The sequence below is a fragment of the Macadamia integrifolia genome, chromosome 2, assembly GCF_013358625.1.
Source record: "Macadamia integrifolia cultivar HAES 741 chromosome 2, SCU_Mint_v3, whole genome shotgun sequence".
NCBI lineage: Eukaryota > Viridiplantae > Streptophyta > Magnoliopsida > Proteales > Proteaceae > Macadamia > Macadamia integrifolia.
This window is the reverse complement of record NC_056558.1, coordinates 23,856,478-23,877,372: the sequence shown is the minus strand read 5'-3', so window position 1 is coordinate 23,877,372 and position 20,895 is coordinate 23,856,478. Positions and strand designations below refer to the sequence as shown.

Sequence of the window (20,895 nt, the reverse complement as noted above, 5' to 3'; positions counted from 1 at the left end):
TCTTCTCCCACCGCATACCTCCTCCCCATTACCCCGCCGCGGTCCGCACGGAAAATGGTCGAAAACAAAAAGGGGTGCAACACGAGGACTTCCCAGGAGGTCACCCATCCTAGTACTACTATCGCCCAAGCACACTTAACTGCGGAGTTCAGATGGGATCCGGTGCATTAGTGCTGGTTTGATCGCATCCGCCAAGTTTATGCCTCCTTATTCTCTTATCCTATTCAACCACGCTAGTCGCGGATTAATTAAATATTAATATAACTCCTCCTTCGTAAAATCATCGCCGTCAAATGAAAAAATAATAAAATATATTACTCCGTGGTGGGAACGGTCTTCTCCCACCGCATACCTCCTCCCCATTACACCGCCGCGGTCCGCACGGAAAATGGTCGAAAACAAAAAGGGGTGCAACACGAGGACTTCCCAAGAGGTCACCCATCCTAGTACTACTCTCGCCCAAGCACGCTTAACTGCGGAGTTCGGATGGGATCCGGTGCATTAGTGCTGGTATGATCGCACCCGCCATGTTTATGCCTCCTTATTCTCTTATGCTATTCAACCACGCTAGTCGCCTATTAATTAAATATTAATATAACTCCTCCTTCGTAAAATCATGGTAGTAAAATAGAAAAATAATAAAATATATTACTCCATGGCGCAAAGGGCTACTCCCACTGTATCCCCCGTCCCCGTGACACCGCCACGCTCGGGACAGAAAATTGTTAAAAACAAAAACGGGTGCAACACGAGGACTTCCCAAGAGGTCACCCATCCTAGTACTACTCTCGCCCAAGCACGCTTAACTGCAGAGTTCTGATGGGATCTGGTGCATTATTGCTGGTATGATCGCAACCGCCAAGTTTATGCCCCCTCATTCTCATATGCTATTCAACCTCGCTAGTCGCCTATTAATTAAATATTAATATAATTCCTCCTTTGTAAAATCATCGTCGTAAAATGGAAAAATAATAAAAAATATTACTCCATGGCGCGAACGGGCTTCTCCCACAGCATCCCCCCTTGCCATGACACCGCCGCGCTCCGCACATAAAATCGTCAAAAACAAAAAGGGGTGCAACACGAGGACTTCCCAGGAGGTTACCCATCCTAGTACTACTCTTGCCCAAGCACGCTTAACTGCAGAGTTCTGATGGGATTCGGTGCATTAGTGCCGGTATGATCACGCCCTCCATGTTTATGCCCCCTCAATCTCTTATGCTATCTTACCACGCCAGTCGCCAATTAATTAAATACTAATATAATTCCTCCTTCGTAAAATCATCGCAGCAAAATGGAAAAATAATAAAACATATTACTCCATGGCGCACAAGGGCTACTCCCACCGCATCCCCCCTCCCCATGACACCGCCACGCTCGGGACAGAAAATTGTCAAAAATAAAAACGGGTGCAACACAAGGACTTCCCAGGAGGTCACCGATCATAGTACTACTCTCACCCAAGCACACTTAACTGCGGAGTTCTGAAGGGATTCAGTGCATTAGGGCTGGTATGATCGCACCCACCAAGTTTATGCCCCCCCATTCTCATATGCTTTTCAACCACGCTACTCGCCTATTAATTAAATATTAATATAAATCCTCCTTCGTAAAATCACCGTCGTAAAATGGAAAAATATTAAAAAATATTACTCCATGGCGCGAACGGGCTTCTCCCATCGGATCCCCCCTCGCCATGACACCGCCGCGCTCCGCACATAAAATCGTCGAAAACGAAAAGGGTTGCAACACGAGGACTTCCCAGGAGGTCACCCATTCTAGTCCTACTCTCGCCCAAGAACGCCTTACTATGGAGTTCTGATGGGATCCGGTACATTACTTCTGGTATGATCGCACCCGCCAAGTTTATGCCCCCTCATTCTCTTATGCTATTCAACCACGCTAGTCGCCTTTTAATTATATATTAATATAACTCCTCCTTCGTAAAATCATCGTAGTAAAATGGAAAAATAGTAAAATATATTACCCCGTGGCGCGAACGGGCTTCCCCCACCGCATCCCCCCTGCCATGACACCGCCGCGCTCGGCACAAAAAATGGTCGAAAACTAAAAGGGGTGTAACACGACGACGTCCCAGGAGGTCACCCATCCTAGTACTACTCTTGCCCAAGCACGCCTTACAACGGAGTTTTGATGGGATCCGGTGCATTAGTGCTGATATGATCGTACCCGCCAAGTTTATGCCCCCTCATTCTCTTATGCTATTAAACTACGCTAGTCGCCTATTAATTAAACATTAATATAACTCCTTCTACGTAAAATCATGGTAGTAAAATAGAAAAATAATAAAATATATTATTCCATGGCGCGAACGGGCTTCTCCCACCGCATCCCCCCTCGCCATGACACCGCCTTGCTCCGCACAGAAAATGGTTGAAAACAAAAATGGGTGCAACACGCGGACTTCCATCGTGGTACTACTCTCGCCCAAACACGCTTAACTGCGGAGTTCTGATGGGATCTGGTGCATTAGTGCTAGTATGATCGCAACCGCCAAGTTTATGCCCCTCATTATCTTATGCTATTCAACCACGCTAGTCACCTATGAATTAAATATTAATATAATTCGTCTTTCGTAAACTCATCGTCGTAAAATAGAAAAACAATAAAAAATATTACTCCATGGCGTGAACGGGCTTCTCCCACCGCATCCCCCCTCGCCATGACACCGCCTAACTCCACACAAAAAATGGTCGAAAACAAAAAGGGGTGCATCACGAGGACTTCCCAGGAGGTCTCCCATCCTAGTACTACTCTCGCCCAAGCACGCTTCACTGCGGAATTCTGAAGGGATCCGTTGCATTGGTGCTGGTATGATCGCACCCGCCTAGTTTATGCCCCCTTATTCTCTTATGCTATTCAACCACGCTAGTCGCCTATTAATTAAATACTAATATAACTCCTCCTTCGTAAAATCATCTTCGTAAAATGGAAAAATAATAAAATATAATTCTCTGTGGCGCAAACGGGCTTCTCCCACCGCATCCCCCCTCCCCAATACACCGCCACGTTCTGCACAGAAAATGGTCGAATACAAAAAGGGGAGTAACTTGAGGACTTCCCAGGAGGTCACCCATCCTAGTACTACTCTCGCCCAAGCTCGCTTAACTGCGGAGTTCTGATGGGATCCTGTGCAGTAGTACTGGTATGATCACACCCGCCAAGTTTATGCCCCCTCATTCTCTTATGCTATTCAACCTCGCTAGTAGCCTATTAATTAAACATTAATATAATTCCTCCGTAAATTCATCGTCGTAAAATGGAAAACTAATAATAAATATTTTTCCATGGCGCGAACGGGCTTCTCCCGCCGCATCCCCCCTTGCCATGACACCGCCGTGCTCCACATATAAAATCGTCGAAAACAAAAAGGGGTGCAACACAAGGACTTCCCAGGAGGTCACCCATCCTAGTACTACTCTCGCCCAACCACGCTTGACTGCGGAGTTATGGTGGGATCCGATGCATTAGTACTGGTATGATTGCACCCGCCAAGTTTATGCCCCCTCATTCTCTTATGCTATTCAACCTCGCTAGTCGCCTATTAATTAAATATTAATATAACTCCTCCTTCGTAAAATCACCATCGTAAAATGGAAAAATAATAAAATATAATACTCCATTGCACGAACGGGCTTCTCCCACTGCATCCCCCCTCGCCATGACACCGCCGCGCTCCAACCAGAAAATGGTCGAAAACCAAAAGGGATGCAACACGAGGACTTCCCAGGAGGTCACCCATCTTAGTACTAGTCTCGACCATGCACGCTTAACTACGGAGTTCTCATAGGATCCGGTGCATTAGTGCTGGTATGATCGCACCCGCCAAGTTTATGCCCCCTCATTCTTTTATGCTTTTCAACCTCGCTAGTCGCCTATTAATTAAATATTAATATTACTCCTCCTTCATAAAATCACCGTCGTAAAATGGAAAAATAATAAAATATATTACTCCATGGCACGAACGGGCTTCTCCCACCGCATTCCCCCTCGCCATGACACCGCCGCGCTCCGTCCAGAAAATGGTCGAAAACAAAAAGGGGTGCAGCACGAGGACTTCCCAGGAGTCACCCATCTTAGTACTACTCTCGCCCAAGCACGCTTAACTACGGAGTTCTGATGGGATCCGTTGCATTAGTGCTGGTATGGCCGCACCCGCCAAATTTATGCCCCCTCATTCTCTTATACTATTCAACCTCGCTAGTCGCCGATTAATTAAAAATTAATATAACTCCTCCTTCGTAAAATCACCGTTGTAAAATGGAAAAATAATAAAACATATTACTCCATAGCGCAAAGGGCTACTCCCACCGCATCCCCCCTCCCCATGACACCGCCACGCTCTGGAAAAAAATGGTTAAAAACAAAAAACGATTTAACACGAGGACTTCCCAGGAGGTCACCCATCCTAGTACTACTCTCGCCCAAGCATGCCTAACTACGGTGTTCTGATAGAATCCTGTGCATTAGTGCTGGTATGATCGCTCCCGCCTAGTTTATGCCCCATCATTCTCTTATGCTATTCAACCACACTAGTCGCCTATTAATTAAATATTAATATAACTTCTCTTTCGTAAAATCATCGTCGTAAAATGGAAAAATAATAAAATATATTACACTGTGGCGCAAACGGGCTACTCCCACCGCATCCCCCCTCCCCATGACACCGCCATGGTCTGGGAAGAAAATGGTCAAAAACAAAAACGGGTTTAACACGAGGACTTCCCAGGAGGTCACCCATCCTAGTACTACTCTCGCCCAAGCATGCTTAACTACGGAGTTCTCATAGGATCCGGTGCATTAGTGCTGCTTTGATCACACCCGCCAAGTTTATGCCCCCTCATTCTCTTATGCTATTCAACCTCGGTAGTCGCCTATTAACTAAATATTAATATTACTCCTCCTTCGTAAAATCACCGTTGTAAAATAGAAAAATAATAAAATATATTACTCCAAGGCACGAACGGGCTTCTCCCACCGCATCCTCCCTAGCCATGACACCGCCGCACTCCGTCCAGAAAATGGTCGAAAACGAAAATGGGTGCAACACGAGGACTTCCCAGGAGGTCTCCCATCCTAGTACTACTCTCGACCAAGCACACTTCACTGCGGAGTTCTGAAGGGATCCGGCGCATTAGTGCTGGTATGATCGCACCCGCCAAGTTTATGCCCCCTTATTCTCTTTTGCAATTTAACCACGCTCGTCGCCAATTAATTAAATATTAATATAACTCCTCCTTCGTAAAATCATCGTTGTGAAATGGAAAAATATTAAAATAAATTACTCCATGCCGCGAACGGGCTTCTCGCACAGCATCCCCCCTCCCCATGACACCGCCACGCTACGTACAGAAAATGGTCGAATACAAAAAGGGGAGCAACACGAGGACTTCCCAGAAGGTCAACCAATCTAGTACTACTCTCGCCCAACCACGCTTAACTGCGGAGTTATGAAGGGATCCAGTGCATTAGTGCTGGTGTGATCGCAACCGCCAAGTTTTTGCCCCCTCATTCTCTTATGCTATTCAACCACGTCAGTCGCCTATTAATTAAATATTAATATAACTCCTCGTTCATAAAATCATCGTCGTAAAATGGAAAAATAATAAAATATATTACTCCATGGAGCGAACGGGCTTCTCCCACCGCATCCCCCCTCCCCATGACACCGCCACGCTCCGCACAGAAAATGGTCGAATACAAAAAGGGGAGCAACACGAGGACTTCCCAGGAGGTCACCCATCCTACTACTACTCTCGCCCAAGCATGCTTAACGTCGGAGTTCTGATGGGATCCGTTGCATTAGTGCTGGTATGATCGTACCCGCCAAATTTATGCCCCCTCATTCTCTTATGCTATTCAACCTTGCTAGTCGCCTATTAAATAAATATTAATATAACTCCTCCTTCGTAAAATCACCGTTGTAAAATGGAAAAATAATAAAACGTATTACTCCATAGCGCAAAGGGCTACTCCCACCGCATCCCCCCTTCCCATGACACTGCCACGCTCTGGAAGGAAAATGGTCAAAATCAAAAACGGGTTTAACACGAGGACTTCCCAGAAGGTCACCCATCCTAGTACTACTCTCGCCCAAGCACGCTTAACTACGATGTTCTGATAGAATCCGGTGCATTAGTGCTGGTATGATCGCACCCGCCTAGTTTATGCCCCCTCATTCTCTTATGCTATTCAACCACACTAGTCGCCTACTAATTAAATATTAATATAACTCCTCCTTCGTAAAATCATCGTCGTAAAATGGAAAAATAATAAAATATATTACTCTGTGGTGCAAACGGGCTTCTCCCACCGCATCCCCCCTCCATATGACATTGCCACGCTCCTCACAGAAAATGGTCGAATACAAAAAGGGGTGCAACACGAGGACTTCCCAGGAGGTCACCCATCCTACTACTACTCTCCCCCAAGCACGCTTAACTGCAGAGTTCTGATGGGATCCAATGCATTAGAATTGGTTTGATCCCACCCGCCAAGTTTATGCCCCCTCAATCTCTTATGCTACTCAACCTCGCTAGTCGCCTATTAATTAAACATTAATATAACTCCTCCTTCGTAAAATCACCGTCGTAAAATTGAAAATAATGAAATATATTTCTCCATGGAAAGAACAAGCTTCTTCCACCGCATCCCCCCTCGCCATGACACCGCCGCGCTCCGCATAAAAAAATGTCAAAAACAAAAATGGGTGCAACACGAGGAATTCCCAGGAGGTCTCCCATTCTAGTACTACTCTCGCCCAAGCCCGCTTCACTGCGGAGTTCTGAAGGGATCCGGTGAATTAGTGCTGGTATGATCGCACCCGCCAAGTTTATGCCCCCTCATTCTCTTATGCTATTCAACCTCGCTAGTCTCCTATTAATTAAATATTAATATAACTCCTCCTTCGTAAAATCATTGTCGTAAAATAGAAAAATAATAAAATATACTAATCAGGGCACGAACGGGCTTCTCCCACCGCATCCCCCCTCCCCATGACACCGCCACGCTCCGCACAGAAAATGGTCGAATACAAAAAGGGGAGCATCACGAGGACTTCCCAGAAGGTCACCCATCCTAGTACTACTCTCGCCCAACCACGATTAACTGCGGAGTTCTGAAGAGATCCGGTGCATTAGTACTGGTATGATCGCAACCACCAAGTTTATGCCCCCTCATTCTCTTATGCTATTCAACCTCGCTAGTCGCCTATAAGATAAATATTAATATAACTTCTCCTTCGTAAAATCATGGTAGTAAAAAAGAAAAATAATAAAATATATTACTCAATGGCGCAAACGGGCATCTCCCACCGCATCCCCCCTCCCCATGACACCGCCACGCTCCGCACAGAAAATGGTCGAAAACAAAAAGGGGTGCAACACGAGGACTTCCTAGGAGGTCACCCATCCTAGTACTACTCTTGCCCAAGCACGCTTAATTGCGGAGTTCTGAAGGGATCCAGTGCATTAGTGCTGGGATGATCGGACCCGCCAAGTTTATGCCCCCTCATTCTCTTATGCTATTCAACCACGCAAGTCGCCTATTAATTAAATATTAATATAACTCCTCCTTCGTAAAATCATGGTAGTAAAATAGAAAAATAACAAAATATATTACTCCGTGGGGCGAACGGGCTTCTCCCACCGCATTCCCCCTCGCCAAGACACCGTCGCGCTCCGTCCAGAAAATGGTCGAAAACAAAAAGGGGTGCAACACGAGGACTTCCCAGGAGGTAACCCATCTTAGTACTACTCTCGCCCAAGCACGCTTAACTGCGGAGTTTGATGGGATCCGGTGCATTAGTGCTAGTATGATCGCACCCGCCAAGTTTATGCCCCCTCATTCCCTTATGCTATTCAACCACGCTAGTCGCCTATTAATTAAATATTAATATAACTCCTCCTTCGTAAAATCATGGTAGTAAAATAGAAAAATAATAAAATATATTACTCCGTGGGGCGAACGGACTTCTCCCACCGCATCCGCCCTCGCCATGACACCGCCGCGCTCCGCACAGAAAATAGTCGAAAACAAAAATTGGTGCAACACGAGGACTTCCCAGGAGGTCTCCCATCCTGGTACTACTCTCGCCCAAGCACGCTTCACAGCAGAGTTCTGAAGGGATCCGGTGCATTAGTGCTGGTATGATCGCACCTGCCAAGTTTATGCCCCCTCAATCTCTTATGCTATTCAACCTCGCTAGTCGCCTATTAATTAAACATTAATATAACTCCTCCTTCGTAAAATCACCGTCGTAAAATTGAAAAATAATAAAATATATTTCTCCATGGCAAGAACAAGCTTCTTCCACCGCATCCCCCCTCGCCCTGACACCGCCGCGCTCCGCATAGAAAATGGTCGAAAACAAAAATGGGTGCAACACGAGGACTTCCCAGGAGGTCTCCCATCCTAGTACTACTCTCGCCCAAGCCCGCTTCACTGCGGAGTTCTAAAGGGATCCGGTGAATTAGTGCTGGTATGATCGCACCCGCCATGTTTGTGCCCCCTCATTCTCTTATGCTATTCAACCTCGCTAGTCTCCTATTAATTAAATATTAATATAACTCCTCCTTCGTAAAATCATTGTCGTAAAATAGAAAAATAATAAAATATATTATCCAAGGCACGAACGGGCTTCTCCCACCGCATCCCCCCTCCCCATGACACCGCCACACTCCGCACAGAAAATGGTCGAATACAAAAAGGGGAGCATCACGAGGACTTCCCAGAAGGTCACCCATCCTAGTACTACTCTCGCCCAACCACGCTTAACTGCGGAGTTCTGAAGAGATCCGGTGCATTAGTACTGGTATGATCGCAACCACCAAGTTTATGCACCCTTATTCTCTTATGCTATTCAACCTCGCTAGTCGCCTATAAGATAAATATTAATATAACTTCTCCTTCGTAAAATCATGGTAGTAAAATAGAAAAATAATAAAATATATTACTCAATGGCGCAAACGGGCATCTCCCACCGCAGCCCCCCTCCCCATGACACCGCCACGCTCCGCACAGAAAATGGTCGAAAACAAAAAGGGGTGCAACACGAGGACTTCCTAGGAGGTCACCCATCCTAGTACTACTCTTGCCCAAGCACGCTTAATTGCGGAGTTCTGAAGGGATCCAGTGCATTAGTGCTGGGATGATCGGACCCGCCAAGTTTACGCCCCCTCATTCTCTTATGCTATTCAACCACGCTAGTCGCCTATTAATTAAATATTAATATAACTCCTCCTTCGTAAAATCATGGTAGTAAAATAGAAAAATAATAAAATATATTACTCCGTGGGGCGAACGGGCTTCTCCCACCGCATTCCCCCTCGCCATGACACCGTCGCGCTCCGTCCAGAAAATGGTCGAAAACAAAAAGGGGTGCAACACGAGGACTTCCCAGGAGGTAACCCATCTGAGTACTATTCTCGCCCAAGCACGCTGAACCGCGGAGTTTGATGGGATCCGGTGCATTAGTGCTAGTATGATCGCACCCGCCAAGTTTATACCCCCTCATTCCCTTATGCTATTCAACCACGCTAGTCGCCTATTAATTAAATATTAATATAACTCCTCCTTCGTAAAATCATGGTAGTAAAATAGAAAAATAATAAAATATATTACTCCGTGGGGCGAACGGACTTCTCCCACCGCATGCGCCCTCGCCATGACACTGCCGCGCTCCGCACAGAAAATAGTCGAAAACAAAAATTGGTGCAACACGAGGACTTCCCAGGAGGTCTCCCATCCTGGTACTACTCTCGCCCAAGCACGCTTCACTGCGGAGTTCTGAAGGGATCCGGTGCATTAGTGCTGGTATGATCGCACCCGCCAAGTTTATGCCCCCTCATTCTCTTATGCTATTCAACCACGCTAGTCGCCTATTAATTAAATATTAATATAACTCCTCCTTCGTAAAATCATCATCGTAAAATGCAAAAATATTAAAATATATTACTCCATAGTGCGAACGGGCTTCGCCCACCGCACCCCCCTCCCCATGACACCGCCACGGTCCGCACAGAAAATGGTCAAATACAAAAAGGGGAGCAACACGAGGACTTCCGAGGAGGTCTCCCATCCTAGTACTACTCTTGCCCAACCACGCTTCACTGCAGAGTTCTGAAAGGATCCGGTGCATTAGCGCTAGTATGATCACACCCGCCTAGTTTATGCCCCCTCATTCTCTTATGCTATTCAACCTCGCTTGTCGCCTATTACTTAAATATTAATAATTCCTCTTTCCTAAAATCACCATTATAAAATGGAAAAACATTAAAATATATTACTCCATGGCACGAACGGGCTTCTCCCACCGTAGGCCCCCTCGCCATGACACCGCCGCGCTCCGCACAGAAAATGGTCGAAAAGAAAAATGGGTGCAACACGACGACATCCCAGGAGGTCATCCATCCTAGTACTACTCTCGCCCAAGCACGCTCAACCGTGGAGTTCTGATGGGATCCGGAGCATTAGTGCTGGTATGATCGCACCCGCCAAGTTTTTGCCCCCTCATTCCCTTATGCTATTCAACCACGCTAGTCGTCTATTAATTAAATATTAATATAACTCCTCCTTCGTAAAATCATCATCGTAAAATTGAAAAATAATAAAATATATTACTCCATGGCACGAACGGGCTTCTCCCACAGCATCCCCCCTCCCCATGACACAGCCACACTCCAGACAAAAAATGGTTAAAAACAAAAACGGGTGCAACACGAGGACGTCCCAGGAGGTCACCCATCCTACTACTACTCTCGCCCGAGCACGGTTAACTGCGGAGTTCTGATGGCATCCGTTGCATTAGAGCTGGTATGATTGCACCCGCCAAGTTTATGCCCCCTCATTCTCTTATGCTATTCAACCACGCTAGTCGCCTATTAATTAAATATTAATATAACTCCTCCGTTGTAAAATCATCGAAGTAAAACGGAAAAATAATAAAATATATTACTCCATGGAGCGAACGGGGTTCTCCCACCACATCCCCCTTCACCATCACACCGCCGCACTCCGGACAGAAATGTTCAAAAACAAAAAGGGGTGCAACACGAGTACTTCCCAGGAGGTCACCCATACTAGTACTACTCTCGCCCAAGCACGCTTGACTGCAAAGTTCTTACGAGATCCCGTGCATTAGTGCTGGTATGATCACTCCCGCCAAGTTTATGCCCCCTCATTCTCTTATGCTATTCAACCATGTTAGTCTCCTATTAATTAAATATTATTATAACTCCTCCTTCGTAAAATCATTGTCGTAAAATAGAAAAATAATAAAATATATTATCCATGGCACGAACGGGCTTCTCCCACCGCATCCCCCCTCCCCATGACACCGCCACGCTCCGCACAGAAAATGGTCGAATACAAAAAGGGGAGCATCACGAGGAGTTCCCAGAAGGTCACCCATCCTAGTACTACTCTCGCCCAACCACGCTTCACTGCGGAGTTCTGAAGAGATCCGGTGCATTAGTACTGGTATGATCGCAACTGCCAAGTTTATGCCCCCTCATTCTCTTATGCTATTCAACCTCGCTAGTCGCCTATAAAGTAAATATTAATATAACTTCTCCTTCGTAAAATCGTGGTAGTAAAATAGAAAAATAATAAAATATATTACTCAATGGCGCGAACGGGCTTCTCCCACCGCATCCCCCCTCGCCATGACGCCGCCGCGCTCCGCACAGAATATGGTCGAAAAGAAAAATGGGTGCAACACGAGGACTTCCCAGGAGGTCATCCATCCTAGTACTACTCTCGCCCAAGCACGGTTAACTGCGGATTTTTGAAGGGATCCGATGCATTAGTACTGGTATAATCGCAACCGCCAAGTTTATGCCCCCTCATTCTCTTATGCTATTCAACAATGCTAGTCGCCTTTTAAACTAATATTAATATAACTTCTCCTTCGTAAAATCATCGTAGTAAAATGAAAAAATAGTAAAATATATTACTCCTTGGCGCGAACGGGCTTCTCCCACCGCGCCCCCCCTCCCCATGACACCGCCACGCTCCGCACAGAAATAGGTCGAATACAAAAAGGGGTGCAACACGAGGACTTCCCAAGAGGTCACCCATCCTAGTACTACTCTCGCCCAAGCACGCTTAAACATTGAGTTCTGACGGGATCCGGAGCATTAGTGCTCGTATGATCGCACCCGCCAAGTTTTTGCCCCCTCATTCTGTTATCCTTTTCAACCACGCTAGTCGTATATTAATTAAATTCTAATATAACTCCTCCTTCATAAAATCCCCGCCGTAAAATGGAAAAATAACAAAATATATTACTCCATGGTGTGAATGGGCTTCTCCCACCGCATCCCCCCTCCCCATGACCCCGCCACACTCCGCACAAATAATGGTCGAAAACAAAAAGGGGTGCAACACGATGACTTCCCAGGAGGTCACCCATCCTAGTAGTACACTCACCCAAGCACGCCTAACTGCGGAGTTCCAATGGGATCCGGCGCATTAGTGCTGGAATAATCGCACCCGCGAAGTTTATGCCCCCTCATTCTCTTATGCTATTGAACCACTCTAGTCGCCTACTAATTAAATACTAATATAACTCCTCCTTCGTAAAATCAACGTAGAATAATGGAAAATTAATAAAACATATTACTCCATGGCGCAAAGTGCTACTCCCACCGCATCCCCCTCCCCATGACACCACCACACTCTGGAAAGAAAATGGTCAAAAAGAAAAACAGGGTTAACACGAGTACTTCCCAGGAGGTTACCCATCCTAGTACTACTCTCGCCCAAGCACGCTTAACTACAGAGTTCTGAAAGGATCCGTTGCATTAGTGCTGGTATGATCGCACTCGCCAAGTTTATGCCCCCTCATTCTCTTATGCTATTCAGCCACGCTAGTCGCCTTATAATTAAATTTTAATATAACTCCTCCTTCGTAAAGTCATCGTCGTAAAATAGAAAAATAATAAAATATTTCACTCTGCGGCGCAAACGGGCATCTCCCACCGCATCCCCCCTCCCCATGACACCGCCACGCTCCGCACGGAAAAAGGTCGAATACAAAAAGGGGAGCATCACGAGGACTTCCCAGAAGGTCACCCATCTAAGTACTACTCTCGCCCAACCACGCTTAACTGCGGAGTTCTGAAGAGATCCGGTGCATTAGTACTGGTATGAAAGCAACCACCAAGTTTATGCCCCCTCATTCTCTTACGCTATTCAACCTCGCTAGTCGCCTATAAGATAAATATTAATATAACTTCTCCTTCGTAAAATCAAGGTAGTAAAATAGAAAAATAATAAAATATATTACTCAATGGCGCAAACGGGCATCTCCCACCGCATCCCCCCTCCCCATGACACCGCCACGCTCCGCACAGAAAATGGTCGAAAACAAAAAGGGGTGCAACACGAGGACTTCCCAGGAGGTAACCCATCTTAGTACTACTCTCGCCCAAGCACGCTTAACTACGGAGTTTGATGGGATCCGGTACTTTAGTGCTGGTATGATCGCACCCGCCAAGTTTATGCCCCCTCATTCTCTTATGCTATTCAACCACGCAAGTCGCCTATTAATTAAATATTAATATAACTCCTCCTTCGTAAAATCATGGTAGTAAAATAGAAAAATAATAAAATATATTACTCCGTGGGGGGATAGGGCTTCTCCAACCGCATCCCCCCTCGCCATGACACCGCCGCGCTCTGCACAGAAAATGGTCGAAAACAAAAATGTGAGCAACACGAGGACTTCCCAGGAGGTCTCCCATCCTCGTACTACTCTCGCCCAAGTACGCTTCACTGTGGAGTTCTGAAGGGATCCGGTGCATTAGTGCTGGTATGATCGCTCCCGCCTAGTTTATGCCCCCTCATTCTCTTATGCTATTCAACCACGCTAGTCGCCTATTAATTAAATATTAATATAACTCCTCCTTCGTAAAATCATCGTCGTAAAATGGAAAAATATTAAAATATATTACTCCATAGCACGAACGGGTTTCTCCCACCGCACCCCCCTCCCCATGACACCGCCACGCTCCGCACAGAAAATGGTCGAATACAAAAAGGGGAGCAACACGAGGACTTCCGCGGAGGTCTCCCATCCTAGTACTACACTCGCCCAACCACGCTTCACTGCAGAGTTCTGAAGGGATCCGGTGCATTAGTGCAGGGGTGATCGCACCCGCCAAGTTTATGCCCCCTCATTCTCTTATACTATTCAACCTTGCTAGTCGCCTATTAATTAAATATTAATATAACTCCTCTTTCGTAAAATCACCGTTGTAAAATGGAAAAATAATAAAATATATTACTCCATGGCTCGAACGGGCTTCTTCCACCGCACACCCCATCCCCATGACACCGCCACGCTCCACACAGAAAATGGTCGAATACAAAAAGGGGTGCAACACGAGGAATTCCCAGGAGGTCACCCATCCTAGTACTACTCTCGCCCAAGCACGCTTAACCGTGGAGTTCTGATGGGATCCGGAGCATTAGTGCTGGTATGATCGCACCTGCCAAGTTTTTGCCCCCTCATTCTCTTATGCTATTCAACCACGCTAGTCGCATATTAATTAAATTTTAATATAACTCCTCCTTCATAAAATCACCATCGTAAAATGGAAAAATAACAAAATATATTACTCCATGGAGAGAACGGGCTTCTTCCACCGCAACCCCCCTCCCCATGAGCCCGCCACGCTCCGCACAGAAAATGGTCGAAAACAAAAAGGGGTGCAACACGTGGACTTCCTAGGAGGTCACCCATCCTAGTACTACTCTTGCCCAAGCACGCTTAATTGCAGAGTTCTGAAGGGATCCGGTGCATTTGTGCTGGGATGATCGGACCCGCCAAGTTTATGCCCCCTCATTCTCTTATGCTATTCAACCACGCTAGTCGCCTATTAATTGAATATTAATATAACTCCTCCTTCGTAAAATCATGGTAGTAAAATAGAAAAATAATAAAATATATTACTCCGTGGGGCGAACGGGCTTCTCCCACCGCATTCCCCCTCGCCATGACACTGCCGCGCTCCGTCCAGAAAATGGTCGAAAACAAAAAGAGGTGCAACAAGAGGACTTCCCAGGAGGTAACCCATCTTAGTACTACTCTCGCCCAAGCACGCTTAACTGCGGAGTTTGATGGGATCCAGTGCATTAGTGCTAGTATGATCGCGCCCGCCAAGTTTATGCCCCCTCATTCTCTTATGCTATTCAACCACGCTAGTCGCCTATTAAATAAATATTAAAATAAATCCTCCTTCGTAAAATCATGGTAGTAAAATAGAAAAATAATAAAATATATTACTCCGTGGGGCGAACAGACTTCTCCCACCGCATCCACCCTCGCCATGACACCGCCGCGCTCCGCACAGAAAATAGTCGAAAACAAAAATTGGTGCAACACGAGGACTTCCCAGGAGGTCTCCCATCCTGGTGCTACTCTCGCCCAAGCACGCTTCACTGCGGAGTTCTGAAGGGATCCGGTGCATTAGTGCTGGTATGATCGCACCCGCCAAGTTTATGCCCCCTCATTCTCTTATGCTATTCAACCACGCTAGTCGCCTATTAATATAACTCCTCCTTCGTAAAATCATCGTCGTAAAATGGAAAAATATTAAAATATATTACTCCATAGTACGAAAGGGCTTCTCCCACCGCACCCCCCTCCCCATGACACCGCCACGCTCCGCACAGAAAATGGTCGAATACAAAAAGGGGAGCAACACGAGAACTTTCGAGGAGGTCTCCCATCCTAGTACTACTCTCGCCGAACCACGCTTCACTGCAGAGTTCTGAAGGGATCCGGTGGATTAGTGCAGGGATGATCGCACCCGCCATGTTTATGCCCCCTCATTCTCTTATGCTATTCAACCTCGCAAGTCGCCTATTAATTAAATATTAATATAAGTCCTCTTTCGTAAAATCACCATTGTAAAATGGAAAAATAATAAAATATATTACTCCATGGCACGAACGGGCTTCTCCCATCGTAGGCCCCCTCGCCATGACACCGCCGCGCTCCGCACAGAAAATGGTCGAAAAGAAAAATGGGTGCAACACGACGACTTCCCAGGAGGTCATCCATCCTAGTACTACTCTCGCCCTAGCCCGCTTAACTGCGGAGTTTTGATGGGATCCGGAGCATTAGTACTGGTATGATAGCACACGCCAATTTTATACCCCCACATTCTCTTATGCTATTCAACCTCGCTAGTCGGCTATTAATTAAATATTAATATAACTCCTTCTTCGTAAATTCACAGTCGTAAAATGGAAAAATAATAAAATATATTACTCCATGGCACGAATGGGCTTCTCCCACCGCATCCCCCCTCGCCATGACTCCGCCGCGCTCCGTCCAGAAAATGGTCGAAAACCAAAAGGGGTGCAACATGGAGACTTCCCAGGAGGTCAACCATCTTAGTACTACTCTTGCCCAAGCACGCTTAACTACGGAGTTCTGATAGGATCCGGTGCATTAGTGCTGGTATGATCGCACCCGCCTAGTTTATGCCCCCACATTCTCTTATGCTATTCAACCACGCTAGTCGCCTATTAATTGAATATTAATATAACTCCTCCTTCGTAAAATCATCGTAGTAAAATAGAAAAATAATAAAATATATTACTCCTTGGCACGAACGGGCTTCTCCCACAGCATCCCACCTCGCCATGACACCGCCGTGCTCCGCACAAAAAATGGTCAAATACAGAAAGGGGTGCAACACGAGGACTTCCCAGGAGTTCTCCCATCCTAGTACTACTCTCGCCCAAGCACGCTTCACTGGGGAGTTCTGAGGGGATCCGGTGCATTAGTGCTGGTATGATCGCACCCGCCTAGTTTATGCCCCCTCATTCTCTTATGCTATTCAACTACGCTAGTCGCATATTAAATAAATTCTAATATAACTCCACCTTCATAAAATCACCGTCGTAAAATGGAAAAATAATAAAATATATTACTCCATGGCATGAACGGGCTTCTCCCACCGCATCCCCCCTCCCCATGACCCCGCCATGCTCCGCACAGAAAATGGTCGAAAACAAAAAGGGGTGCAATATGAGGACTTCCCAGGAGGTCACCCACCCTAGTCCTACTCTCGCCCACGCACGCCATACAACGGAGTTCTGATGGGATCCGGTGCATTAGTGCTGGTATGATCGCACCCGCCAAGTTTATGCCCCCTCATTCTCTTACGCTATTGAACCACGCTAGTCGCCTACTAATTAAATACTAATATAACCCCTCCTTCGTAAAATCAACGTAGAAAAATGGAAAAATAATAAAACATATTACTCCATGGCGCAAAGGGCTACTCCCACCGCATCCCCCCTCCCCATGACACCGCCACGCTCTGGAAAGAAAATGGTCAAAAACAAAAACGGGTTTAACACAAGGACTTCCCTGGAGGTCACCCATCCTAGTACTACTCTCGCCCAAGAATGCTTAACTACGGAGTTCTGATAGTATCCGGTGCATTAGTGCTGGTATGATCGCACCCGCCCAGTTTATGCCCCCTCATTCTCTTATGCTATTCAACCCCGCTAGTCGCCTATTAATCAAATATTAATATAACTCCTCCTTCGCAAAATCATCGTCGTAAAATGGAAAAATAATAAAATATATTACTCTGTGGTGCAAACGGGCTTCTCCCACCGCATCCCCCCTCGCCATGACACCGCCACGCTCCGCACAGAAAATGGTCGAATACAAAAAGGGGTGCAACACGAGGACTTCCCAGGAGGTCACTCATCCTAGTACTAGTCTCGCCAAAGCACACTTAACTACAGAGTTCTAATAGGATCCGGTGCATTAGTGCTGGTATGATCGCGCCCGCCTAGTTTATGCCCCCACATTCTCTTATGCTATTCAACCACGCTAGTCACCTATTAATTAAATATTAATATAACTCCTCCTTCGTAAAATCATCGTAGTAAAATGGAAAAATAAAAAAATATATTACTCCATGGCGCGAATAGGCTTCTCCCACCGCATCCCCCCTCGCCATGACACCGTCGCGCTCCGCACAGAAAATTTTTGAATACAAAAAGGGGTGCAACACGAGGACTTCCCAGGAGGTCACCCATCCTAGTACTACTCTCGCACAAGCATGCTTAAATGCGGAATTCTGATGGGATCCGGTGCATTAGTACTGGTATGATAGCACCCGCCAAGTTTATGCCCCCACATTCTCTTATGCTATTCAACCTCGATAGTCGCCTATTAATTAAATATTAATATAACTCCTCCTTCGTAAATTCACAGTCGTGAAATGGAAAAATAATAAAATATATTACTCCAAAGCACGAACGGGCTTCTCCCACCGCATCCCCCCTCGCCTTGACTCCGCCGCGCTTCGTCCAGAAAATGGTCGAAAACATGAGGACTTCCCAGGAGGTCAACCATCTTAGTACTACTCTCGCCCAAGCACGCTTAACTACGAAGGTCTGATGGGATCCGGTGCATTAGTGCTGGTATGATCGCACCCGCCAAGTTTATGTCCCCTCATTCTCTTACGCTATTGAACCACGCTAGTCGCCTATTAATTAAATGTTAAGATAACACCTCCTTCGTAAAATCATGGTAGTAAAATAGAAAAATAATAAAATATTTTACTCCGTGGGGCGAACGGGCTTCTCCCACCGCAACCCCCCCTCGCCATGACACCGCCGTGCTTCGCATAGTAAATAGACAAAAACAAAAATGGGTGCAACACGAGGACTTCCCAGGAGGTCTCCCATCCTTGTACTACTCTCGCCCAAGCACGCTTCACTGCGGAGTTCCGAAGAGATCCGGTGCATTAGTGGTTGTATGATCGCACCCGCCAATTTTATGCCCCCTCATTCCCTAATGCTATTCAACCACGCTAGTCGCCTATTAATTAAATATTAATATAACTCCTCCTTCGTAAAATCATCGTCGTAAAATAGAAAAATAATAAAATATATTACTCCATGGCACGAACGGGCTTCTCCCACAGCATCCCCCCTCCGCATGACACAACCACACTCCAGACAAAAAAGGGTTAAAAACAAAAACGGGTGCAACACGAGGACGTCCCAGGAGGTCACCCATCCTACTACTACTCTCGCCCGAGCACGGTTAACTGCGGAGTTCTGATGGCATCTGTTGCATTAGAGCTGGTATGATCGCACCCGCCAAGTTTATGCCCCCTCATTCTCTTATGCTATTCAACCACGCTAGTCGCCTATTAATTAAATATTAATATGACTCCTCCGTTGTAAAATCATCGTAGTAAAATGGAAAAATAATAAAATATATTACTCCATGGCCCGAACGGGCTTCTCCCACCACATCCCCCTTCACCATGACACCGCCGCACTCCGGACAGAAATGTTCAAAAACAAAAAGGGGTGGAACACGAGTACTTCCCAGGAGGTCACCCATACTAGTACTACTCTCGCCCAAGCACGCTTGACTGCAAAGTCATTACGGGATCCGGTGCATTAGTGCTGGTATGATCACACCCTCCAAGTTTATGCCCCCTCATTCTCTTATGCTATTCAACCATGTTAGTCGCCTATTAATTAAATATTAATATAACTCCTCCTTCGTAAAATCATCGTAGTAAAATGGAAAAATAATTAAATATATTACTCCATGGCGCGAACGGGCTTCTCCCACCACATCCCCCCTCCCCATGACACCGCTGCGCGCTGTGCAGAAAATTGTCAAAAACAAAAACGGGTGCAACACGAGGACTTCCCAGGAAGTGACCCATCCTAGTACTACTCTCGCCCAAGCACACTTAGCTGCGGAGTTCTGATGGGATCCGGTGCATTAGTGTTGGTATGATCGCACCCGCTAAGTTTGAGGCCCCTCATTCTCTTATGCTATTCTACCACGCTAGTCGACTATTAATTAAATATTAATATAACTCCTCCTTCGTAAAATCATCGCCGTAAAATTAAAAAATAATAAAATATATTACTCCATGGCACGAACGGGCTTCACCCACCGCATCCCCCCTCTCTATGACTCCGCCACACTCCAGGCAGAAAATGGTTAAAAACAAAAACGGGTGCAACATGAGGACTTCCTAGGAGGTCACCCATCCTAGTACTACTCTCTCCCAAGCACGGTTAACTGCGGAGTTTTGATGGCATCCGATGCATTAGTGCTGGTATGATCGCACCCGACAAGCTTATGCCCCCTCATTCTCTTATGCTATTCAACCGCGCTAGTCGCCTATTAATTAAATATTAATATAACTCCTCCGTTGTAAAATCATCGTATTAAAATTGAAAAATAATAAAATATATTACTCCATGGCGTGAACGGGCTTCTCCCACCGCATCCCCCTTCCCCATGACACCGCCGCGCTCCGGACAGAAATGTTCAAAAACAAAAAGGGGTGCAACACGAGTACTTCCCAGGAGGTCACCCATACTAGTACTACTCTCGCCCAAGCACGCTTGACTGAGAAGTCCTTATGGGATCCAGTGCATTAGTGCTGGTATGATCACACCCACCAAGTTTATGCCCCCTCATTCTCTTATGCTATTCAACCATGCTAGTCGCCTATTAATTAAATATTAATATAACTGCTCCTTCGTAAAATCATCATCGTAAAATGGAAAAATAGTAAAATATATTACTTCATGGCGCGAACGTGCTTCTCGCACCGCATCCCCCCTCCCCATGAGACCGTCGCGCTCCGCACAGAAAATGGTCAAAAACAAAAAGGGGTGCAACACGAGGACCTCCCAGGAGGTCACCCATCCTAGTACTACTCTCGCCCAAGCACGCTTAAATGCGGAATTCTGTTGGGATCTGTTGCATTAGTACTGGTATGATCGCACCTGCCAAGTTTATGCCCCCTCATTCTCTTATGCTATTCAACCACGCTAGTTGCCTATTAATTAAAT

At 46.1% G+C, this 20,895-nt stretch overlaps 40 non-coding genes and 23 pseudogenes across 40 annotated transcripts; all 63 read right to left on the bottom strand.

Annotated features, from left to right (window-relative positions):
* Nucleotides 1-71: 71 nt before the first annotated feature.
* Nucleotides 72-190, bottom strand: LOC122072417. The gene has a single exon (XR_006138433.1). It is a non-coding gene; the product is annotated as a 5S ribosomal RNA (ribosomal RNA).
* A 215-nt stretch (nucleotides 191-405) lies between these two features.
* On the bottom strand, nucleotides 406-524 carry LOC122072321. The gene has a single exon (XR_006138382.1). It is a non-coding gene; the product is annotated as a 5S ribosomal RNA (ribosomal RNA).
* A 214-nt stretch (nucleotides 525-738) lies between these two features.
* LOC122072338 lies at nucleotides 739-857 on the bottom strand. The gene has a single exon (XR_006138399.1). It is a non-coding gene; the product is annotated as a 5S ribosomal RNA (ribosomal RNA).
* A 215-nt stretch (nucleotides 858-1,072) lies between these two features.
* LOC122072513 lies at nucleotides 1,073-1,191 on the bottom strand. The gene has a single exon (XR_006138524.1). It is a non-coding gene; the product is annotated as a 5S ribosomal RNA (ribosomal RNA).
* A 215-nt stretch (nucleotides 1,192-1,406) lies between these two features.
* On the bottom strand, nucleotides 1,407-1,525 carry LOC122072361 (annotated as a pseudogene).
* Nucleotides 1,526-1,740: 215 nt separating this feature from the next.
* On the bottom strand, nucleotides 1,741-1,859 carry LOC122072356 (annotated as a pseudogene).
* Nucleotides 1,860-2,073: 214 nt separating this feature from the next.
* On the bottom strand, nucleotides 2,074-2,192 carry LOC122072389 (annotated as a pseudogene).
* A 215-nt stretch (nucleotides 2,193-2,407) lies between these two features.
* Nucleotides 2,408-2,513, bottom strand: LOC122072385 (annotated as a pseudogene).
* A 214-nt stretch (nucleotides 2,514-2,727) lies between these two features.
* On the bottom strand, nucleotides 2,728-2,846 carry LOC122072514. The gene has a single exon (XR_006138525.1). It is a non-coding gene; the product is annotated as a 5S ribosomal RNA (ribosomal RNA).
* A 215-nt stretch (nucleotides 2,847-3,061) lies between these two features.
* Nucleotides 3,062-3,180, bottom strand: LOC122072322. The gene has a single exon (XR_006138383.1). It is a non-coding gene; the product is annotated as a 5S ribosomal RNA (ribosomal RNA).
* A 212-nt stretch (nucleotides 3,181-3,392) lies between these two features.
* Nucleotides 3,393-3,511, bottom strand: LOC122072339. The gene has a single exon (XR_006138400.1). It is a non-coding gene; the product is annotated as a 5S ribosomal RNA (ribosomal RNA).
* A 215-nt stretch (nucleotides 3,512-3,726) lies between these two features.
* LOC122072507 lies at nucleotides 3,727-3,845 on the bottom strand. The gene has a single exon (XR_006138518.1). It is a non-coding gene; the product is annotated as a 5S ribosomal RNA (ribosomal RNA).
* Nucleotides 3,846-4,060: 215 nt separating this feature from the next.
* On the bottom strand, nucleotides 4,061-4,178 carry LOC122072395. Its single transcript, XR_006138413.1, has one exon. It is a non-coding gene; the product is annotated as a 5S ribosomal RNA (ribosomal RNA).
* A 213-nt stretch (nucleotides 4,179-4,391) lies between these two features.
* Nucleotides 4,392-4,510, bottom strand: LOC122072391 (annotated as a pseudogene).
* Nucleotides 4,511-4,725: 215 nt separating this feature from the next.
* Nucleotides 4,726-4,844, bottom strand: LOC122072348 (annotated as a pseudogene).
* Nucleotides 4,845-5,059: 215 nt separating this feature from the next.
* On the bottom strand, nucleotides 5,060-5,178 carry LOC122072429. Its single transcript, XR_006138444.1, has one exon. It is a non-coding gene; the product is annotated as a 5S ribosomal RNA (ribosomal RNA).
* Nucleotides 5,179-5,393: 215 nt separating this feature from the next.
* LOC122072380 lies at nucleotides 5,394-5,512 on the bottom strand (annotated as a pseudogene).
* Nucleotides 5,513-5,727: 215 nt separating this feature from the next.
* Nucleotides 5,728-5,846, bottom strand: LOC122072517. Its single transcript, XR_006138528.1, has one exon. It is a non-coding gene; the product is annotated as a 5S ribosomal RNA (ribosomal RNA).
* A 214-nt stretch (nucleotides 5,847-6,060) lies between these two features.
* On the bottom strand, nucleotides 6,061-6,179 carry LOC122072352 (annotated as a pseudogene).
* A 215-nt stretch (nucleotides 6,180-6,394) lies between these two features.
* On the bottom strand, nucleotides 6,395-6,513 carry LOC122072377 (annotated as a pseudogene).
* A 214-nt stretch (nucleotides 6,514-6,727) lies between these two features.
* On the bottom strand, nucleotides 6,728-6,846 carry LOC122072502. Its single transcript, XR_006138515.1, has one exon. It is a non-coding gene; the product is annotated as a 5S ribosomal RNA (ribosomal RNA).
* A 214-nt stretch (nucleotides 6,847-7,060) lies between these two features.
* LOC122072337 lies at nucleotides 7,061-7,179 on the bottom strand. The gene has a single exon (XR_006138398.1). It is a non-coding gene; the product is annotated as a 5S ribosomal RNA (ribosomal RNA).
* Nucleotides 7,180-7,394: 215 nt separating this feature from the next.
* On the bottom strand, nucleotides 7,395-7,513 carry LOC122072535. The gene has a single exon (XR_006138545.1). It is a non-coding gene; the product is annotated as a 5S ribosomal RNA (ribosomal RNA).
* A 215-nt stretch (nucleotides 7,514-7,728) lies between these two features.
* LOC122072503 lies at nucleotides 7,729-7,846 on the bottom strand. Its single transcript, XR_006138516.1, has one exon. It is a non-coding gene; the product is annotated as a 5S ribosomal RNA (ribosomal RNA).
* A 215-nt stretch (nucleotides 7,847-8,061) lies between these two features.
* Nucleotides 8,062-8,180, bottom strand: LOC122072510. Its single transcript, XR_006138521.1, has one exon. It is a non-coding gene; the product is annotated as a 5S ribosomal RNA (ribosomal RNA).
* A 215-nt stretch (nucleotides 8,181-8,395) lies between these two features.
* LOC122072441 lies at nucleotides 8,396-8,514 on the bottom strand. The gene has a single exon (XR_006138456.1). It is a non-coding gene; the product is annotated as a 5S ribosomal RNA (ribosomal RNA).
* A 214-nt stretch (nucleotides 8,515-8,728) lies between these two features.
* LOC122072529 lies at nucleotides 8,729-8,847 on the bottom strand. Its single transcript, XR_006138539.1, has one exon. It is a non-coding gene; the product is annotated as a 5S ribosomal RNA (ribosomal RNA).
* Nucleotides 8,848-9,062: 215 nt separating this feature from the next.
* LOC122072534 lies at nucleotides 9,063-9,181 on the bottom strand. The gene has a single exon (XR_006138544.1). It is a non-coding gene; the product is annotated as a 5S ribosomal RNA (ribosomal RNA).
* Nucleotides 9,182-9,396: 215 nt separating this feature from the next.
* Nucleotides 9,397-9,514, bottom strand: LOC122072341. Its single transcript, XR_006138402.1, has one exon. It is a non-coding gene; the product is annotated as a 5S ribosomal RNA (ribosomal RNA).
* A 215-nt stretch (nucleotides 9,515-9,729) lies between these two features.
* Nucleotides 9,730-9,848, bottom strand: LOC122072351. Its single transcript, XR_006138406.1, has one exon. It is a non-coding gene; the product is annotated as a 5S ribosomal RNA (ribosomal RNA).
* Nucleotides 9,849-10,062: 214 nt separating this feature from the next.
* Nucleotides 10,063-10,181, bottom strand: LOC122072378 (annotated as a pseudogene).
* A 213-nt stretch (nucleotides 10,182-10,394) lies between these two features.
* LOC122072343 lies at nucleotides 10,395-10,513 on the bottom strand. The gene has a single exon (XR_006138404.1). It is a non-coding gene; the product is annotated as a 5S ribosomal RNA (ribosomal RNA).
* Nucleotides 10,514-10,728: 215 nt separating this feature from the next.
* Nucleotides 10,729-10,847, bottom strand: LOC122072359 (annotated as a pseudogene).
* A 214-nt stretch (nucleotides 10,848-11,061) lies between these two features.
* Nucleotides 11,062-11,180, bottom strand: LOC122072328. Its single transcript, XR_006138389.1, has one exon. It is a non-coding gene; the product is annotated as a 5S ribosomal RNA (ribosomal RNA).
* A 214-nt stretch (nucleotides 11,181-11,394) lies between these two features.
* LOC122072350 lies at nucleotides 11,395-11,513 on the bottom strand (annotated as a pseudogene).
* A 215-nt stretch (nucleotides 11,514-11,728) lies between these two features.
* On the bottom strand, nucleotides 11,729-11,847 carry LOC122072353 (annotated as a pseudogene).
* A 215-nt stretch (nucleotides 11,848-12,062) lies between these two features.
* Nucleotides 12,063-12,181, bottom strand: LOC122072332. Its single transcript, XR_006138393.1, has one exon. It is a non-coding gene; the product is annotated as a 5S ribosomal RNA (ribosomal RNA).
* Nucleotides 12,182-12,396: 215 nt separating this feature from the next.
* LOC122072349 lies at nucleotides 12,397-12,515 on the bottom strand (annotated as a pseudogene).
* Nucleotides 12,516-12,727: 212 nt separating this feature from the next.
* LOC122072382 lies at nucleotides 12,728-12,847 on the bottom strand (annotated as a pseudogene).
* A 215-nt stretch (nucleotides 12,848-13,062) lies between these two features.
* On the bottom strand, nucleotides 13,063-13,181 carry LOC122072325. Its single transcript, XR_006138386.1, has one exon. It is a non-coding gene; the product is annotated as a 5S ribosomal RNA (ribosomal RNA).
* Nucleotides 13,182-13,396: 215 nt separating this feature from the next.
* LOC122072475 lies at nucleotides 13,397-13,514 on the bottom strand. Its single transcript, XR_006138489.1, has one exon. It is a non-coding gene; the product is annotated as a 5S ribosomal RNA (ribosomal RNA).
* A 215-nt stretch (nucleotides 13,515-13,729) lies between these two features.
* Nucleotides 13,730-13,848, bottom strand: LOC122072520. Its single transcript, XR_006138531.1, has one exon. It is a non-coding gene; the product is annotated as a 5S ribosomal RNA (ribosomal RNA).
* A 214-nt stretch (nucleotides 13,849-14,062) lies between these two features.
* LOC122072367 lies at nucleotides 14,063-14,181 on the bottom strand (annotated as a pseudogene).
* A 215-nt stretch (nucleotides 14,182-14,396) lies between these two features.
* On the bottom strand, nucleotides 14,397-14,515 carry LOC122072374. The gene has a single exon (XR_006138408.1). It is a non-coding gene; the product is annotated as a 5S ribosomal RNA (ribosomal RNA).
* Nucleotides 14,516-14,730: 215 nt separating this feature from the next.
* LOC122072336 lies at nucleotides 14,731-14,849 on the bottom strand. Its single transcript, XR_006138397.1, has one exon. It is a non-coding gene; the product is annotated as a 5S ribosomal RNA (ribosomal RNA).
* Nucleotides 14,850-15,064: 215 nt separating this feature from the next.
* LOC122072357 lies at nucleotides 15,065-15,182 on the bottom strand (annotated as a pseudogene).
* A 215-nt stretch (nucleotides 15,183-15,397) lies between these two features.
* On the bottom strand, nucleotides 15,398-15,516 carry LOC122072509. The gene has a single exon (XR_006138520.1). It is a non-coding gene; the product is annotated as a 5S ribosomal RNA (ribosomal RNA).
* A 203-nt stretch (nucleotides 15,517-15,719) lies between these two features.
* Nucleotides 15,720-15,838, bottom strand: LOC122072384 (annotated as a pseudogene).
* Nucleotides 15,839-16,053: 215 nt separating this feature from the next.
* Nucleotides 16,054-16,172, bottom strand: LOC122072342. The gene has a single exon (XR_006138403.1). It is a non-coding gene; the product is annotated as a 5S ribosomal RNA (ribosomal RNA).
* Nucleotides 16,173-16,387: 215 nt separating this feature from the next.
* LOC122072518 lies at nucleotides 16,388-16,506 on the bottom strand. The gene has a single exon (XR_006138529.1). It is a non-coding gene; the product is annotated as a 5S ribosomal RNA (ribosomal RNA).
* Nucleotides 16,507-16,721: 215 nt separating this feature from the next.
* Nucleotides 16,722-16,840, bottom strand: LOC122072512. The gene has a single exon (XR_006138523.1). It is a non-coding gene; the product is annotated as a 5S ribosomal RNA (ribosomal RNA).
* Nucleotides 16,841-17,055: 215 nt separating this feature from the next.
* Nucleotides 17,056-17,174, bottom strand: LOC122072364 (annotated as a pseudogene).
* A 214-nt stretch (nucleotides 17,175-17,388) lies between these two features.
* LOC122072381 lies at nucleotides 17,389-17,507 on the bottom strand (annotated as a pseudogene).
* Nucleotides 17,508-17,722: 215 nt separating this feature from the next.
* Nucleotides 17,723-17,841, bottom strand: LOC122072324. The gene has a single exon (XR_006138385.1). It is a non-coding gene; the product is annotated as a 5S ribosomal RNA (ribosomal RNA).
* A 215-nt stretch (nucleotides 17,842-18,056) lies between these two features.
* LOC122072528 lies at nucleotides 18,057-18,175 on the bottom strand. Its single transcript, XR_006138538.1, has one exon. It is a non-coding gene; the product is annotated as a 5S ribosomal RNA (ribosomal RNA).
* A 199-nt stretch (nucleotides 18,176-18,374) lies between these two features.
* LOC122072358 lies at nucleotides 18,375-18,494 on the bottom strand (annotated as a pseudogene).
* Nucleotides 18,495-18,710: 216 nt separating this feature from the next.
* On the bottom strand, nucleotides 18,711-18,829 carry LOC122072333. Its single transcript, XR_006138394.1, has one exon. It is a non-coding gene; the product is annotated as a 5S ribosomal RNA (ribosomal RNA).
* A 215-nt stretch (nucleotides 18,830-19,044) lies between these two features.
* On the bottom strand, nucleotides 19,045-19,163 carry LOC122072371 (annotated as a pseudogene).
* Nucleotides 19,164-19,377: 214 nt separating this feature from the next.
* On the bottom strand, nucleotides 19,378-19,496 carry LOC122072360 (annotated as a pseudogene).
* Nucleotides 19,497-19,711: 215 nt separating this feature from the next.
* Nucleotides 19,712-19,830, bottom strand: LOC122072486. The gene has a single exon (XR_006138500.1). It is a non-coding gene; the product is annotated as a 5S ribosomal RNA (ribosomal RNA).
* A 215-nt stretch (nucleotides 19,831-20,045) lies between these two features.
* LOC122072536 lies at nucleotides 20,046-20,164 on the bottom strand. Its single transcript, XR_006138546.1, has one exon. It is a non-coding gene; the product is annotated as a 5S ribosomal RNA (ribosomal RNA).
* Nucleotides 20,165-20,378: 214 nt separating this feature from the next.
* LOC122072516 lies at nucleotides 20,379-20,497 on the bottom strand. The gene has a single exon (XR_006138527.1). It is a non-coding gene; the product is annotated as a 5S ribosomal RNA (ribosomal RNA).
* A 215-nt stretch (nucleotides 20,498-20,712) lies between these two features.
* LOC122072330 lies at nucleotides 20,713-20,831 on the bottom strand. The gene has a single exon (XR_006138391.1). It is a non-coding gene; the product is annotated as a 5S ribosomal RNA (ribosomal RNA).
* Nucleotides 20,832-20,895: the final 64 nt, after the last annotated feature.